A 16,937-nucleotide genomic window follows, 5' to 3' on the forward strand; every position below is an offset into this window, starting at 1 on the left:
TCGTTTGATCCTGCTATACTCCGTTGGGGCTTTCGAGATCACGGAGCTACCGCAGAGAGAATACGGGATATGGTGCTGCGGCAAAGGAAACGAGCAGCTTTCGAGAGGGGAGTCAAACAGGAAGAGAAGGAGAGAGAGAGAGAGAGAGAGAGAGAGAAAAGGAATAAGATAAAAAGAGTTTAGTCGGCGTTAGGATACCTCCACGATTTGTATTTCGAAGAAAGTAAAAGAAAAGAAGAAAAGCAAGCAAGCCGAGTTCACGAAAAGTTTTTCCAATTAAGCGCGACCGTTAAGTCCAACTCGTTCGCCTTTATTAACGCGAACGTCGATTAGAAAAACGATCGGTCCACGTTGCTGTACAAGTACACGAGTCAGAAACTTTCTTTAATCTCTTTTGCAAATGTTAACTAACGCTTTGCCTCGATCGGTGCGAACACTGATACCTTAGTTTTAATTCCTTTTGTCCTTTTCTCTTTTACGTAAAATAAAAGGAAAGAGAGTCTCGATGTAGCAGCGATATTAGAGTCTCTCATTAGTATTTTCTTCGACTAATCCAGAAGATATCGTTTCGAAGGATCTTTCGAAATACAACCGGTAGAGGGTCGAATTAAACTGAGATGGTGGAAAGACGAAAGAAAAAGAGGAGAGATACGACGGCGCGAAATTGTGGAAAAATCGACAAAACAGGATCGTCCTTTCCCTCCGGACGTAAGGAGGGAGAGGATCGCCCCTGGATATCGCTCGAATACACCACTTAACCCCCGTGTCCCGTCTTAGCCTCGAATAAGAGAAATTCGAGGGTGTAAAGGACGGAGAAAGGTTGGATAGCTCCACACCGAGGGAGACCTTGTTCTAATCTCGCGACCTCTTAGCAGTCACCCGTGCGTGTACCAGCTTGAGAATCACCCTCGTTTCCGAGTAGCGATGGAAGAGGAGCGAAAACGTCTTTTAGAGACTCTACCTAAGGACTCGAAGCCCTGCGCGTCGATGTTTCCTGTTTTTGATGAAAACGCGAGTAGTAAATTTAGGAAGAAGCCTCTCTCGTGAGGGAGAAACGACAGAGGGAGAAGGATAGAAGAAGCCGGAAAAGAAGACCTAGGGGGTATACGACTTAAGAGGACATTGAAGGAGATCGTATGGTTCTCTCTGTCAATTTTTCCTTCCTTTTTCTTTTTTTCTTATCTCTTTCTCTCCCTCCCTCTTTCCCTTCTAAAAAGATCGTGAGTATCACCTTCGTATGCTTTCTTTGTCTCTTAAGATCAAGACTTTTCTTTACGCGCAAAAAGATAGCCCCCTTGCGGAGATAGTAGTTTTGCTAAGTAACTTTGAGAGACTTCTTCGAGCTTTTCCTTCCTATCTTTGGCACGTAAAAGCAATTTTTCTACTACGTCCCTTCGTTTTTACCCGACCACGAAATTTTCGTAATTTTTTTCATTAAGTGTCCAAAGTGATTCACTTTAAGAGATAACGTCTTTTCCTGTCGAATTATCTCTTTTTTTTTTTTTTTTTCTTTTTTTTTTTCTTTAATCGTCCAGGCAGAGAAACTTTTCGGAGAACACTCGTCTTTTTGTCACGAGACTTGTGTAAAATAGCGGGAACTGGGCGTTAAGTATCCAAACACATAGGATACATTGTAGCTCTAAAATAGCCGCACTCGAGCGAGAGCAAAATTCTCGCTATGTGTAGTCATAACTGTGTTATCGATTAACCCTTTAAACACCGAACGATCGCGTTTGCAAGGGTCGGAGGAGGGATTTACCGAATGCCGTTGACGTTTTTGCGCTTTAACGAGAACGGAGAGAAGCACGGATCGGTGTAAATTTTCATCGGTGGCTACGCTACAAATACGTTGCTTCGAACCATCAAGTCCTCTCTCTCTCTCCCTCTCTCTCTCCCTCTCTCCCCCTCCCTCCCTCTCTCTCTCTCTCTCTCTCTCTCTCTCTCTGTTTTTCGGTTCGCAGCGCGTTTCGGCCATTGCCGAGCATAAACGATGCCCGGGACTATTCTATCGGCGGATTAATCATACTCGCGTTATCGCGCGAATCATTTCCCCAGCTACCGATGGAGCATCGTTAGTCGCAAGTGTTGTTAACTTGGATATCTCGATGGGACCAAAATTCGATCTCAACGATCTCCGAGAGTTACGAATTCGATAGATAGAGATTCTGACAATTTGAATCTAAATGTAATATTAGATAGTTATAGCCTAGAAATTTGTATTTATTGATCATAAAACGATTATAAGGTTAATTACGTTATTCGTTATATTGGGAGAAATTTTTTATCCAGAAGATTATATATAAAAAATTGGTTTTTTCGTTCATTCCGGTGGGAATAGAAAAGAAATCGAAGGAAATTTGTCGTCGCGCGAGAAGATTTCGTTGGGGCGCAATTATCTGTCGTAGAAGTCCCAAGGTGAGCCAGAAGTCCACCTCAGACGTCGTAAATTTCGACTTTTCATGGATTTTGGTCACGCATCTTGAATTATTAACATCGACCTTCCGACATATACACACACACACACACACACACACACATATATATATATATATATATATATATATATATGCAATGCGAGGCGATCTAACCGTTCCATCGTAAATCCTCGATGGAAACGTACATTTCCAAGGACGATCGAAATCGTATCTTAGTTTCTTTTTTCGTTAAGCGTTTCGATAAAAACGTTCTACGAGAGTTTTCGTTGAAACACGAAAACCATAAGGCACGACGAAAGAAAGAAAGAAAGAAAGAAAGAAAGAAAGCGCAAGAGCGTACTCGGCCGTGAATTTTCGTGGGTTTCGTTCCCCACAGAATTTTGGTCGGACGTCTCGAATTTACGGCCCAAAATTAGACGAGTCAGGAAGCTGCGTACACGCGGTCCACATGCCGGTAATTCGTTTTCGAAATCGCCACGTGCCACGCATTCTCGTGAGAGAGAAAGAAAGAAAGGCAAAGTGAGGTAGAGAGAGATAGAGTGAGGGGGGGGAGAGTGAAACGTCCCACCGCTTTACATGTGAAACGCCATATGGCAGTTCCGTGGCGCGTTCGACCCACGTGCCGACGATTTTCCATACCCATGTATCCGAAGTATGCACGCGACGAAATTCGACATGCTGCCATGATATGCAAGCAGATTTTTGTGTCCACCATTCCACAGCTCTCATTTCCAATTATCGTCATCCTATACGTTCGTTCTCCTATTTCTATCTCCCATAAACGTATTGTCTTTGAGAGGAAAATTTGTTAGCTTTTGAAGCTACGATCGATCAGACTTGTCCCAAGCAATTATTGGAATAATCCGTTCGCGAGGATATACGCTAGAATATGGCCGAAAAATCCTTTTCCTCTCTCTCTTTTCCTCCCTCTCTCCCTCTCTCTTTCTTTCTCTTTCTCTTTTTTCTCAACCGCACACTCGGAAGATTAGTTTAAAATATTACTGCGCGAGCCATTTGTCGAGCTCGTCTATATCCGTGTGCGTCGTTAAAGAGAGATAGCGCTAAAGTATAAATTTGATCTTACGTTTAGATAAAGCTCTCTCTTTTTCTTTTCTTTTACCACCGTGAGCCCGCGGTATAGAGAGAAAGAGAGAGAGAGAGAGAGAGAGAGGATGAGAGAAAAGAAGAAAAGAGTATAGAGGGAAAGAGAAAAAAGAGTGGGAGGGAAAAGTGTAAAAGAGCCGGCTTGGTCGCCCCTGTTTTCGTACTTGCTTTATGAATCCGTACGTTTCACCTCTTTCTCTCTCTCTCTCTCTCTTTCTCTCTTTTTCAAGACCAAAGGAAAGATAAAAGGCTGGATAGACGAGCGTCGAGAGATAAACGAACGCTTCGAAAACTCCGAAAGGAGGGTGGAATTGTAACGGGAAAGATAAAAAGGGTGGTCTATATCGCTCTCGACGATTCGATCGAAGAGAAGAGTAGAGTAGTAGAAAGGGGAAGGTTAGAAGAGGAAGAAGAGAACGATGACGAAATAGAAGGTTTAAAGTTCGCGAAAGAAACAAAAACTCGGACCGGCTTAATTCTTTCCTTTTTACGATACCTACCGTTTTCCGCGAGCGAGAGGAAAAGAAAAACAAAGAGAGGGGGGGCGAGAGGGAGAGAAAATGCGATACAGGCTTTTACCGATCGTTGGAAATCTTGGTTCAGGGTGCTTTCTCCGAAACCCTTCCGGCTATTTCGAGACTTTATTTTCTCGACGAATTAAAAGTACTCTCAGCAGTTTCGCACAACGACGACGTCACCCATTCTTTCTCCCCCATCCATCCATCCATCCATCCATCCATCCATCTACACTTTATTTTATTAACTCTCTTTTACGCGACGTACGGTTACTTTTTCTATTTTTCTTTTTATTATTTTTTTTATTTTACAGCTCGTATCACGGAAGCAACGTTCGTTTTCTTTTACTCGTACGAAAAGCTGAGAGTAAGCGTGAACAAACTCGTTAAACCATATTCGTGATCGATAAGCGAAAATTTGTTACTCGTCGAATGTTGTTATCGTTCATTATCTCGCACGGGAAAGATCGATCGAGATTGCCCTTCTCGTTGGAAAGAAGGAAAATAAAATATAATATCGCTAATTTTTATAATATTATTACGTTAAAAGAATTCACTTTCGAAAAAAAAAACTTGGCAAAAGGTAAAGAAAGCGGCGGGCTTGCTGTTTCGATCTTAGAATTCCGACCGTAGCGAGCACGTCGAATTCTAGCGTGGAGCCACTACTCTCTTAGTACCACCTTGGATTCTCTTCGTTGGAAATTCGATTCGACTCCATTTTACCGTTTGTAATGCAAGAACGCCTTCGAACGAGGAACCAGAGAACGATGCCTTATTCGCCGTACTGCGCGCGTACGCTTTTGGAAAAGTAACGCTCTAAGCAACTACGACCGAACGAAATAGATGGATAGATGGGAAGAGGAAAGTAATGAAGAAGGAAAGAAAAAAAAAAGAAAGGACGGATTTTTGAAATCCGTCTCGTTTTAATTATCTCCTTCTTTAATTTCACTTCTTTTCATTCCATTTTCGTCACACTGAGATCACACTGATCTCTTTTTCTTTCTATTCTTCTTTCTTTCTCTCGTCAACGCGACAACGCATCACGATTATCACGATGCTCCTAAAAAGTCCTTCGAATTTCGAGTCATCGAGGTTTCCTTTCTTTTTTCTTGTTTCTTTCGAGGCAAAGATACTACTAGCCGCGCCACCAGAGACTTTCCCGCGAGTCATATCTCAAAAGTTGGAAAGCATGACTAGGAAGGGGTGAGGTCTGGATAAAAGTGAGATAGCGTTCTTTGGATTATGCAAAATCAACGAGTCAGATCCGTGTCAGCAAAACGACCGTTCCGAACGAGTCGTCCTTGCCCCCCCCTCTCTCTTTTCTTCGCGGTTCGAACCGTTTCTTTTCTTTTTCGCGAAAGTCTCAGACAGCGACTACCTCGTTTTTCCTCAACCTTCCTGTTTTAAACTCGCTACAACTTTACCGGGAATAAGATTTTTCAAATTCGATGAAAAAGGCAAAGGAGGTTACTGAAGAATCTATAAGGTCGAACATTTGAAATTAGTGGAGAACGATAATAATAATTCTCATACATATATACATATGTATATATATATATATATATATATATATATATATATATATATATGTCTGCATAATGGAAATCATTAAAAAATACCTAAACGGGGGGAATAATCGATTACGAAAAATGTTATTTCTGAGATCCTTACCGTTTCTATTCTTTCTTTCCCGTTGAATACCCCTCAAAATTTATCTTCTCTTTTCTTTTGAGTCCAACGTATCTCAGTTTCTTTTCCGCCCTTACGACTTGTCGTAAGAAATATTCAGAACGATAGCATTCTTCCCCTTTTCATCTTATCTCCATATTTCCGGAAGTTAAATCCGAGCTCTCGAGTCCGGCCCGAATAGCGGCCGAGCGATTTAAAGTTGCGTAAAACTCTTGGACCGAGCAAGGATCTCTTCGCGAATTTCCATCGCTCGTTGCATTTTCGAAAATCTTTTGAGATCGTCGTACTTACCAGTGCATACTACAAGGCATTACCTACTTATCTATAACAAGCGGATATACTATATTACATAAAAGGCGCGCGCGCGTACACACATACACTCGTTGTAGTAGTTGGTGCGTAACACAAGCGATAACTCAACGAGCGAAAACCGAGATGGTAAAGTTTCGAGTATACGTTGGTTAGCTTCAACGATAAGGGACCACCAAAAAAAAAAAAAAGAAAAAAGAAAAAAAAAGAAAAAAACAGAAAGTCTACTTTTGTCTCTCTCTTTCTCTCTTTTTCTTTCTATCCGTTCTTTTCTCTTTGGATACATGAACCAGGGAGCGACTTTATCCCGCTTGCGCATTCGATTCTTATCATTCTCGTTCTCGATGCGAAAAGAAAAATGTTACAGAACAAACCAGACATTTTTTTTCTACCTCTTCTTATCCTTCCTTCTCTTTCTCTTTTTTTTTTTTTTTTACCTTATTACTTGGTCGTAGATTGCATTTCTCCGCTAAAACCGGAAGGTACCTTCATTTGGACTTTGCCCTTTAAGCCGGCATAAAGCTCCCGAGAAGGTTCCCTCGGATTTCATCCTCCTGTTCCCTCCTCCTTCGTTCGCTTGGATGCTATTACATAAATTCGAATAAGACTAAGATCCGTGTAAACGTCAATCTCGTCGAACGAGGGCGAGTCCTCGTAAAGGGTCTATGGCGGCGCGCTCTCTCGGCCATCTGACCGAAGTCGTAAAATAAAAAATGAATGCCAGACGAGAATAGCGACAAAACGTTGCGACTATTATTCTTCGGGTTTATTCCTTTACCCGTTTTCTTTTTTCTTTTTTTTTTTTCCCCTTCTCTATGTCTTTCATATTAATCATTATCGCCGAGTTTTACATCGTTGTTTGCGTTCGCGGTTCGACGTTATTACTTTGTTTATATGAAATCGATGTAATAATACAAGGGAACCCTTATTTCCTCTTTGAAAATTGCTCTTTCGTTTTCTTTGTTTCGTAATACACGTACGTCGACACAAAAGATATTCAAATTTTCATTTTTATCTTAAAATGTTATAAAATATTTGCTATACATTTTTCAATCGATTTAAGTAATTATTTTTAAGAGAACGTTAATAACGCGATAACTGAAAACAGAAAGGAGAAAAATGCTACTGGCATTCACGTTGTAATAATTTATTAGGATTTTAAACATGTAATCATATTTTCGAACGATGGAACATTAAACTTGCCTCGTATAAGTAACACCCATTCGTTATAAATACGAGTTTTTCTACGTACAGGAAAAAAGGATGTTATATACCTTCATAACGACGTAACGAAGCTTAAGAACGAGCAAGAGTCCTTAGGGACTTGGATCTCTCTCTCTCTCTCTCTCTCTCTCTCTCTCTCTCTCTCTCGCGCCTCTCCTCTCCTCCGAGAGGAGAAGAAAAGTAGGAAAGAGAGACGCTCCGCTTAATCGGAGAGACGATAATAATTTCGTGAACCCGCACTCGGGGTATTAAGGGATAATTCCATTCTGGACTTTTTCTAGATAACACAAATACGGGTCCTTTTACTCCCACCACCGTTCGTTCGTTTAATCCTTTTCTCGTTGCCATCCTTTCCCTCCCCTATCCTCCGATATATGTCTCCTTCCTCTCGAAACGGCACAAATAACTTTTTTGTTTTCTTCGTTTCGCCGGGCAATCCCAAATCTTGTCTCTCCCAAATGCTCCGCGACCATCTTCTCATTAAAATATACGGGTGTAAAGTTATATAATATAAAGTAAATACTCGAGAGAAAGAGAGAGAGAAAGAAAGAAAAGGAAAAAATTTTCGACGAAACTTTGTCACGATTAAATCCCCCAACGTTGTCCGCGTAATATGATATACCTCGTGGATGGAAAGTTTAATTAATCTCGATTAATGGTAAATTAGATAATATTCCATTTTCGCAAATCGTCGATTTAATAAGCGAAAATTTTTTTTCTTCGTTCGTCCTTCGATCGATCATCCTTTTTACACATAATTGCATATATAATGCAATAATAAGAATTGTAAGCATTTTCATGGACCGACTTCGCGCTGACTACGTATTCTCCTCAACGTGACTATTTCCAACGAACGCAAATATCGTTCTTCCTGAGATTTTCTACCTCTCTTTCGCTGATCCATCATTTTTCCAACCCGCCTATCCCACCTCTTTTCGCGTAAGGTGTTACGAGTGTAGTAGCGGAAAGCGAAGCATTACGTTTCACGCTCGTTTCCATTCCGAAGTTAATCGAACTTTTTACTCGCTAACGTGGAAACCTTTGAAATCCTACTACTTAGGATTCAGCAACATACGGCGGCATTCAATACGAATTTTATTCTTTTATATGATACTTTTGATATCCTCCTTTGCTTACGCAAGAGGGAAGGTTTCGATGAAACGTTACGATTTCGCTCACGCGAAAGTTGCATTCGCGATTGACGTGCGTAAAGAAAGCCAAAGTCGCGTGTCCCACGGCTATTCCGTCGCATTCTTTATTACCATTTCGTAGAGGCCAGTAGCACCCGGGAGGCGAGGGAGAATTCGTCGACCTCCTTCTCTCTTTCTAACCCTTTCTTCCTGCTCCTCCATTGCAGAAAATTATGTGGATCGTATACGTGAACGTCCAGGGAAATCCACTGAAAGTGTGTATCGCTGGCACATCGTCTTTGCAATTCCGAGTGGACACGTAAGGCACGTGTACAATGGAACGAAAGCGTCGTAATCAATTCCTCCGCTGGTGAAGAGATCCGCGATCGATCGTAAAACTCGTAAAATAAAATATCTACCGATGTATTTATATCGAGTCTTGTGATATTTTCTTTTCTTTTTTATTCTTCCTTTTCTATTCTCTCTTTTCTTTCTCTCTATTTTTCTTTCTTTTTTTCAGAAAGCTTTTTCACGTGAAGAAAAATTCGTAGGACAATATGGAAATGTCGTATCTATAATTTTTAGCGAGAGAGTACCATCTGCGAATGCACCAGTATAGAGGAGTAATACTGAGACTGCTCGAGGGAGAAAGCGTAATTTGATTTTCTTGTTTTTTTTTTCTTGTTTTTTTTTTTCTTTTTTCTTCATTTTTTTTCTTTTTCTTTTTTCCACGCCTCGAGCGCGTAGCACACATTAAGTATATTCTTTCTTTCTTTCTTTCTTTCTTTCTTTCTTTCTTTCTTTCTTCCTTTCTTTCTTCGATTAATCTTTCATAAACGATAAAGCTTTCTTTAAGATACGTACTTCCTTTTCTTTTTTTTTAGATAATAAATTCCTTCCATCGGTTTTTCTTTGTAACATAAAGCACTTTCGTTAATAGTTCAGCATGATTTGTGAAGAAAAGGACTTGGTCTACGTAAAATCTCAGAGAAAGCCAGCCTTTTCGCTCTCGCTCGCTTTCTCTTTCTTATTTCTTTGGACTTCGTCAAAGATCACGTATTTTCGTCTGTTCCTTTGTATAAATAGTTTGGCATCATAGTCTCCTCCTCCGTAGAGAAAAGAAGCTTATAAAAAGATGACGGGAGGCACAACAACGAGAAAGGACAATACGCGCGAGAGCTTTGTTTGTATGTATAACGGAAGATTATTTATCTCGAATGAATCTTACAACAGCGACAATCCTCCTCCTCTTCCACCCTATCTCTTTTTTTCTTTCTCTCTCGACTTTCCTTTCAGCGAACAGACTAGCATAAAAAGCAGCAGCGGAAGAGATAGATAGAGCGAGAGAAGAAGAATGCTTTGAGCTCGGATTGTGATTATAATACGTTCGAAGGCTTTCCGTTGTTTCAACGAGTCGTGCCACCATAAAATAGACGGGGCGATATTTCATCGAACGTCCGATTCTATCCACTCTTGTTCTCCTTACCTTACCTTGCCTTGCCTTACCTTACCTTACCTTACCTTGCCTTACCTTACCTTACCTTACCTTGCCTTACCTTACTTTACCTTACCTTACCTTACCTTACTTTCTTTTACTTTTTCCTAGTTTTTTTTTTTACAAACGAGGAGTTACACAATCACAGAGGTATAAGCAGGATAAACAATTTCTTTACTTTCTTTCCTGTTCTTCGAGTATCGATCCCCTCCTCTCGTATCCATTCGTGCGATTGAAAAAGCTATACTTTTTATAACTACTAAGTATACACACATATATATTATATATATATACCAATCATCGAACCGACGATATATAAAGAACTCAAAGTTATTAAAGTCTATTCTTATCAATGAAATCGACCTCCATCTTGAGTTTTTGTTCCATCGTAGAAAATAAAAATGATATACAATAGATAGAGAATTGGATAGTAAATTAAGAAGAGGATGCTCTGCGATGACATAATATATTTCCTTTCGACTATTTGCAAATTATTCCTCTTGTAGATCTCGCAACTTTATGCGTCTTATTTTATGACTTTAAAGCGTAGATGCGTGCGCGCCTAGGACATGTCGTCTTCAAAACCGATCGCAGTAAAATTCTCAATCGCGGCCGCTTCTTTCTGGTTTTCTTATTTCAAAATGTTCCTTCCTCGAACCATTCTCTTACTTCTTCGCTACTCGCATTACTATTACCGTGTTCGAACTTTTATATTTTTCTATATCTTTCCTCTCTTTTTATCTTTCTTCTTTTTTCTTTTTACTCCCCTTCCACTTTCGATCTTTCTCTTTACGATCTTTTCCTGCGGCAATATTTTCGTATTTCGCACCGCCCAGAGGAAAAGATACGTTTCACAGGAGAGATCTCTGTAATAGTAATCTCGTAACCGACGTTTCATTTCATGTTTTCAAAATGATGAAATGGGATCGTTATATTTCCATCTACTACCTATGTATCTCTTCTTTTTTATTATTGCCTTTTACTAATTACAATCGTTCGAATAACATACGGCACCCGAGTTGCGCTTTTAATCGATAAACCAACGGTTCGGAGTAACTCACGCAGTATTTTCGATCGTACAGATATTTTAATTGATTAAATAAATTGAATGGTACCAGAACTAATAACGCCCGATCAAAGGACCGAGATATCATTTATCTATTCGATGATACCGTAACAGAGAGTGACGATAGATATGGGGAGGGGGGAAGAGAGAGAGAGAGAGAGAGAGAGAGAGAGCGAAAAGAGGGAGGAGAGAACGGGAGAGGGAAAAGCAGGAACGAACACTCAAAGCGTCATTGTATTTCGATGATGCACGATGCCTTCGTACGAGTGGAGCCGCACAAAATTAGTAGCTCGTGCGGTGTGTTTGGTTGGAATAACGTTATTACTTTCTACGAATAGCGTGTTCTCGCGTAACGAAGTGACAGGGATCTGGGGGAAAGGGGTAGTGGGGGAGAGGAATTGATATTCGCAGATCAAATCAAAATCCTAGTTACGTGCAAAATACCCATTGCGCTTCTACGTCTCTCTATTAATATCCTCGGTACACATTGTAATAATATAATGGAACAAACGATTAAGTGATACGTTTTGCGTCGATTCATTATTATCGACGATAGCCGCAATAAATGGATATCGTTACGCTGTAACGATGTTAATTGTACCTATTGGGGTAGCGAGAAATTGGTAATTATTCCATTATACCAATGAGACTCCTCGATCCCAACATTTTTCTAATACTTTTCCTTGCAAAAATCGTTAGTTTTTATTTTAAACGATTGACACTTTTGTCAAAACTTTCTCATTACACTTTTAATATTATCTCTTCGACCGTTGTTTGAAAAAGAAGGGTAAAGAGAGAAAGATGAATGAAATAGAATATTTCCCTCTACCCTTGTATTACTCACGAAGAAATAGAAATAAACCTTATATTCCGTGCGCTTTTTGATACGGCGTAAAAGGAAAAAGCTGGTATTAGAATCCTTTAATAAAGTCGAGTCAGTCTCGTAGAAGGGATCAAACAAACTAGCAGTCGGCAAGCATGTCTTTTATGTCTTCCTTTTTCCTTTTACCGAAATTAATTTTTCGTAGGGGCCTTTTAAATAAAGAAATATCTTTGGATGAAAATGTAGTCGGTACATTTTATCCGGGGCACGCGCACGAGCCTTGAGGTAAGAGCCTAATTGAAAAAATGGTAGCAGCGAAGAAGAAGCCGGAGGGCGATGACAAAGTTAGCGAAGCCGTCGACAACGTCAAAATGGCTTTTCATTCGTAAACGCTAAATCGTCCAGATACCACCGTCGTCGTTTCTCTCTCTCTCTCTCTCTCTCTCTCTCTCTCCCTCCCTTCTCTCTTTCTCCTCCCTTTCTCCTTTTACTCGGCAAAGCCGTTTCTCTCGTTTGGCATTATACAAAGTTGAATATTTCGAAGGACGCGTGGAAGTTGCGTTTGTAGATCGTAAAATTAGCATGGAACGGGGGGGGTGGCTTTTCCTGCGAAATTTAACCTTTTGAACGATACTTCAGAGCGTCGGCGGGCATGCGCTTCTGTTAATAATATGGGAGAGAGAGAGAGAGAGCAGTGTGTCGCGCGAGTCTAGTACCGCCACATGTACTATGCAACTTTGTGCGTTGGTATCGTTGGCGGAAGCGTTCGTCGTGTTTAAGCGCGCTCGTATGTCCGCTAATGTATATCCATACATATGTACGTACCTACCTACTTGTATCTTTCACATAGACATAAAACATATATACATACTACATACGTTACCAGGCAACGTTAAGGAATCGCACAGAGAATACGCACACTCGCGCATCGTAAGATAAATGCGCGGCTGGCTCGTACGTAGGTGTGTAGACTCATACATATCGTTAGATTGCGTATCCGTGTAAACTCTCTCGTACGGGACAAACGCACGTGTACCTTTATATGTTCTCTTTGGGACTGCATGTTGACCCAGCAAGGGGTAAACGCCGGGAGGTGGATGCGAGGCCGGGGGGTGAAACTAACGCTCGGCCGGGGTACCATATAAACTTGGCCGCATACAAATTTGCACGGGATCGCGTTAAACCGTTGCCCGGTGGCCTCGACTGCGAACGATGCTTACGAATACCACCGCGGTCATGCAAAGAGAAAGGGTAAGAGAGATATAACGGTAGGCGTGTCTATTCTATTCGTTCTCTTCAAGACCTTTTCTCGGTAACCCGTTATTATTGCTTTTGATCCAAACGAAAGCATCCTCTCACGAGGGATGGATGGTCCATCCATTTTCGCAGCACGAAACTACTCCATCGAGCGAATCCATGTAAGAGAAAGAGAGAGAGAGAGAGAGATGGGGGGATGTTAAGCTGGGATATGCTGTCAAATGGGAAATGGCATTTTTAAATAATAACGTTGTTTCAGCGAGATGGTAGAATTTTAAAACACAAAATTCCTAGGTGAATTAACGGATAGCGGAAAAATGAAAGGAAGAAAACCAATAAAATATAGAATTTGATAATATATTCCTTACTCGTGTGCATGCCGTTAAGAAAAAAAGAAATATAAAGATTTTTAACGCTCAGCAAGTTTGTTAGTTTCGCAGATAAATCAAAAGCTTTACAGAGGTAGATAGGACCCTTCATGGTAATTTTGTTCTCGGTGTAACGACAAGAACGTCTCCGGCTACTTCCCCTAGATTAAACGTTCCGCCTGAAAAGATGAAGTAAACAAAATGTAAGTTTAGAGGGCTCGGACCCCGTGGCTGGGTTCGCCGATAACGAATTTCTCTTCGTTACCGAAACTCGTCGAACTACGCGCGCACCACCACTCTGCCACGTTCGATAACGGCTGATTCCCTCTAGCCTGCCTCTACTCGTCGTTACGCGACTCATTACCGGAGACAGTAATTAATTGTCCGAGGCAAAGCCTGTTGACGCGTGCCACTGACGCGGTATATCCGCTTTCTAGTTTAATCCTGCCACTGTTAAATATATATCTTAAGATCGTTCGGTTAATTAAGATTTTACGTTTGTTATAGATAATTAAGAGGACCACCTTACGCACGATTACTATAACATTTGTCCGGTCAAACCCCCTGATTGTCGATAAAAGGGAATCTCTACCCCTAACTAAGAAACTAAGTATAAATTACGTATATTCGCATTAAACGTCGCTCGACGCGCCAGCAAGTTTTTTGATTTGGAATTCGCGGTTTGCGAATAAACGAATACACGGGGAGGAGTGACGCGAGTGAAAAAAGAGATATCGACTCCGTGGAAAATTTGTGGGCCGACAAAAATTTGCATGCAACGCGCAGGACAAAAATAGTACCGTTACACACGGTCATCCATCGATTTTCATCCGGTGCGAAGAGACTGAAAACAAAATTTGAACTCTGCGCGTCTCGTACAACAAAATACCGATGAAAAAGTGAGAGAGAAAGAGAGAAGAAAAAGAGTTAGGAAAAAAGTTTGGGACCGTGCGCGTTCGCTCGCTCTTGTACCATATACTACTCTACGGGCTAGTAGTTTATGCCGAGCAAATATTTTTTTATTCTATAAGAACGGTGGCAAGCGCGGACAGATTAATTTTCGATACGCGACTCGTTGCCGATATGCATTCCAACACATGGCCAACTATGTAACAAATACACAAGTAGATGTGTACGCTTTCGCCTTGTGTGTTTCGTCGCTCTTGTAAACAAGATCGTCCAATATTTTTTCTGCATATCGATTCCTCTTCGTGATCCGACTGCCGTGCTATAGTGCAATGAAGTACGTTCGGATCAAAAGTAAATAATCAGATAATTGCTGCTGTCGTTCGCTGGCTGGCTGGCTGGCTGGCTGGCTGGCTGGCACACGATGCTTACAACGATGACCGATTATATCGCGACCTTTACTACTTCGGAGCGCTCTCCGACGTTCGGTAGTCACGCCAGGGCATAAATCAGACACGGTAAAACGCTCCTCGACGATCTTTCTAACGATCCACCGGCAAACGCTAATTACAAAAGTTTATTCCGCACGATACGAGACGTCGTCTCGCGATGTCCCGCGATAAAATTTTTCTCATCGATTCTCGATAAAAGCGCGGAAAAGACGACTGATGATTAGTCGCTGAGAGGAAATTATTGGACTTTGCGAAGGTGTAAAGTCTGGAATTATCGTTTCCAGAATTGAAATAACTGATCCTTTAACTTGGCTGAAAGTAATATGAAACATGTATTACTATTCTTTATTATTATTATTATTACTATCAATTTTAAGTAATTTTAAATAAATCGTCGAGCAATTTGATCGAATTGTTCGATAAATTCCGACGATGATGTATCGGCGATACTTTACGCTTAATATTTTCTACATCGAATAGGAAAATACGAAACGAGGCAGGACGAAAGCCGCAGTTACAGTAAATCGTCGAACGTTTCGGACTAGTTTACGAGGTGCGCGGAACGTTTGGAGAAAAACGAATATGCGAAAGAGAGAGAGAGAGAGAGAGAGAGAGAGTAGGAGGAGGCAGGGAGAACGAACTACGAGAATACCCAAGAAGGCGTAGAAATAATTTTCATTCCCTCCACCCCGCGACTAGCTCTCTCATACTCTCTCTCTCTCTCATACCCTCCATCGGAGCTTAAGCTTTGCGAATATGGCCCGGGGTAGTCGAAATAGTCGTGGAAAAACGGCTAGGAATTCGAATCGATATTTTCGCTCGTCGCGACACTCCGAATACGAGCGAGAACGAGCGTAGGTTTCTCCACGACAGGGATTTCTAAACTCGAAGGAAACTCTTGGAGGAAAACATGGAGACGTAGTTTCTTCTCTTACCTCCCACCCACCCTTCTTCCTATCCACCCACCTCTTCCTTCCTTTTATACAGATTAATCATAGAGGAAGAGAAAGATGGAATGTTCGATATTCGAAAGGCAATCGGTATGTAATCAAAGGGTGGATTTATGAGCCGATATTTTTATCATTCACCTCGGATTCTACGCTAGAACTTTTGCCATCGAATTCTAAAGGCGATTCCTTCCTTCCTTCCTTCCTTCTGTCCGCTCTTCATCTCCGTTATTCTCTTTCGAACGTGGATAAAATTTTCGTTTCCGTGTCTTCTCTCAATCGAGAGACCACAGTCAAGTCGGTATCCTTGGCTATCACCCCACGCTCCTCGCCAACTTCTTTATTCTATTTTTTTTTTTTTTTTCTTTTTTCAAGTCCGTTACAACTCGCGGAAGTTCATTAGAGCCTTTCAATGCTTTCATTTGCATATCTAATAATATTATACCCGACGACGATAAATCTCCCGGTACCTTTTAACGTTCTGTTTTCTTGTTTGGTGCGATAAGTTGAAAGCGAGAAGGAATCTTTCGTAGAAGGACATTTTCGCGTGAAAAATAATAAAAAGAAATATTTCGAGTGGGAGGAGGAAGGAGGGAGGAGTTAAAAGAGGGGAAGAAAAGTAGTGGGATGCTTAGACGAAGATAAGAATGATACATTTTGGTGGATTCGATCGATATTACGGACAACGTCGATGGAACTTTCCTCGACTTATTCGCAAAGGAGAATAGATCCACATAGGTTTTCGTATTATCGGAGTCCATCCGTTTTCTCCAGCGAGCGGGCGACAAAAAGCACCTAAGCCGGGAAAGATGGCGAAGGATCGTAGAGCGTGAAAGAGGCTTTTTGCTATCGACGACGTCGACGACGACGACGACGACGACGAAGACGTGGTGGATGAAAAGGAAGAGGAGAGCGAAGACGAGGCGTTAAGAGAGTAAAGCAAAAAATGGATTAAAGTTTGATTCGCTCGCGCTTTGCTATAGATATTCGTAATGCTTCGGTATTTATAGATACGTGGGTAGACAATTTTATAATCTCTCTGTGTATTCATACGAAACGATCCCGAATTCGTATCAAAATTCATTCTACTAAAATAGACTAATTTGGCGTTCTTTTAAAGAATATACTAAAAGAGAAAACTTTTCCTTTTATTTCACATTTCGTATTCATTTAAAGAACACGATACTCGGACATGATTTATTTTTAACTTGCTCTTT

General features: G+C 41.0%; 1 protein-coding gene across 4 annotated transcripts in view; it reads left to right on the plus strand.

Annotated features, from left to right (window-relative positions):
• stet (stem cell tumor) overlaps positions 1-16,937 on the plus strand; it is a 230,120-nt gene that overhangs the window by 183,113 nt on the left and 30,070 nt on the right. The window lies entirely within an intron of this gene.

This window comes from Vespa mandarinia, chromosome 2 (genome assembly GCF_050613455.1).
Source record: "Vespa mandarinia isolate Hongniang chromosome 2, ASM5061345v1, whole genome shotgun sequence".
In the NCBI taxonomy this organism is placed as follows: domain Eukaryota; kingdom Metazoa; phylum Arthropoda; class Insecta; order Hymenoptera; family Vespidae; genus Vespa; species Vespa mandarinia.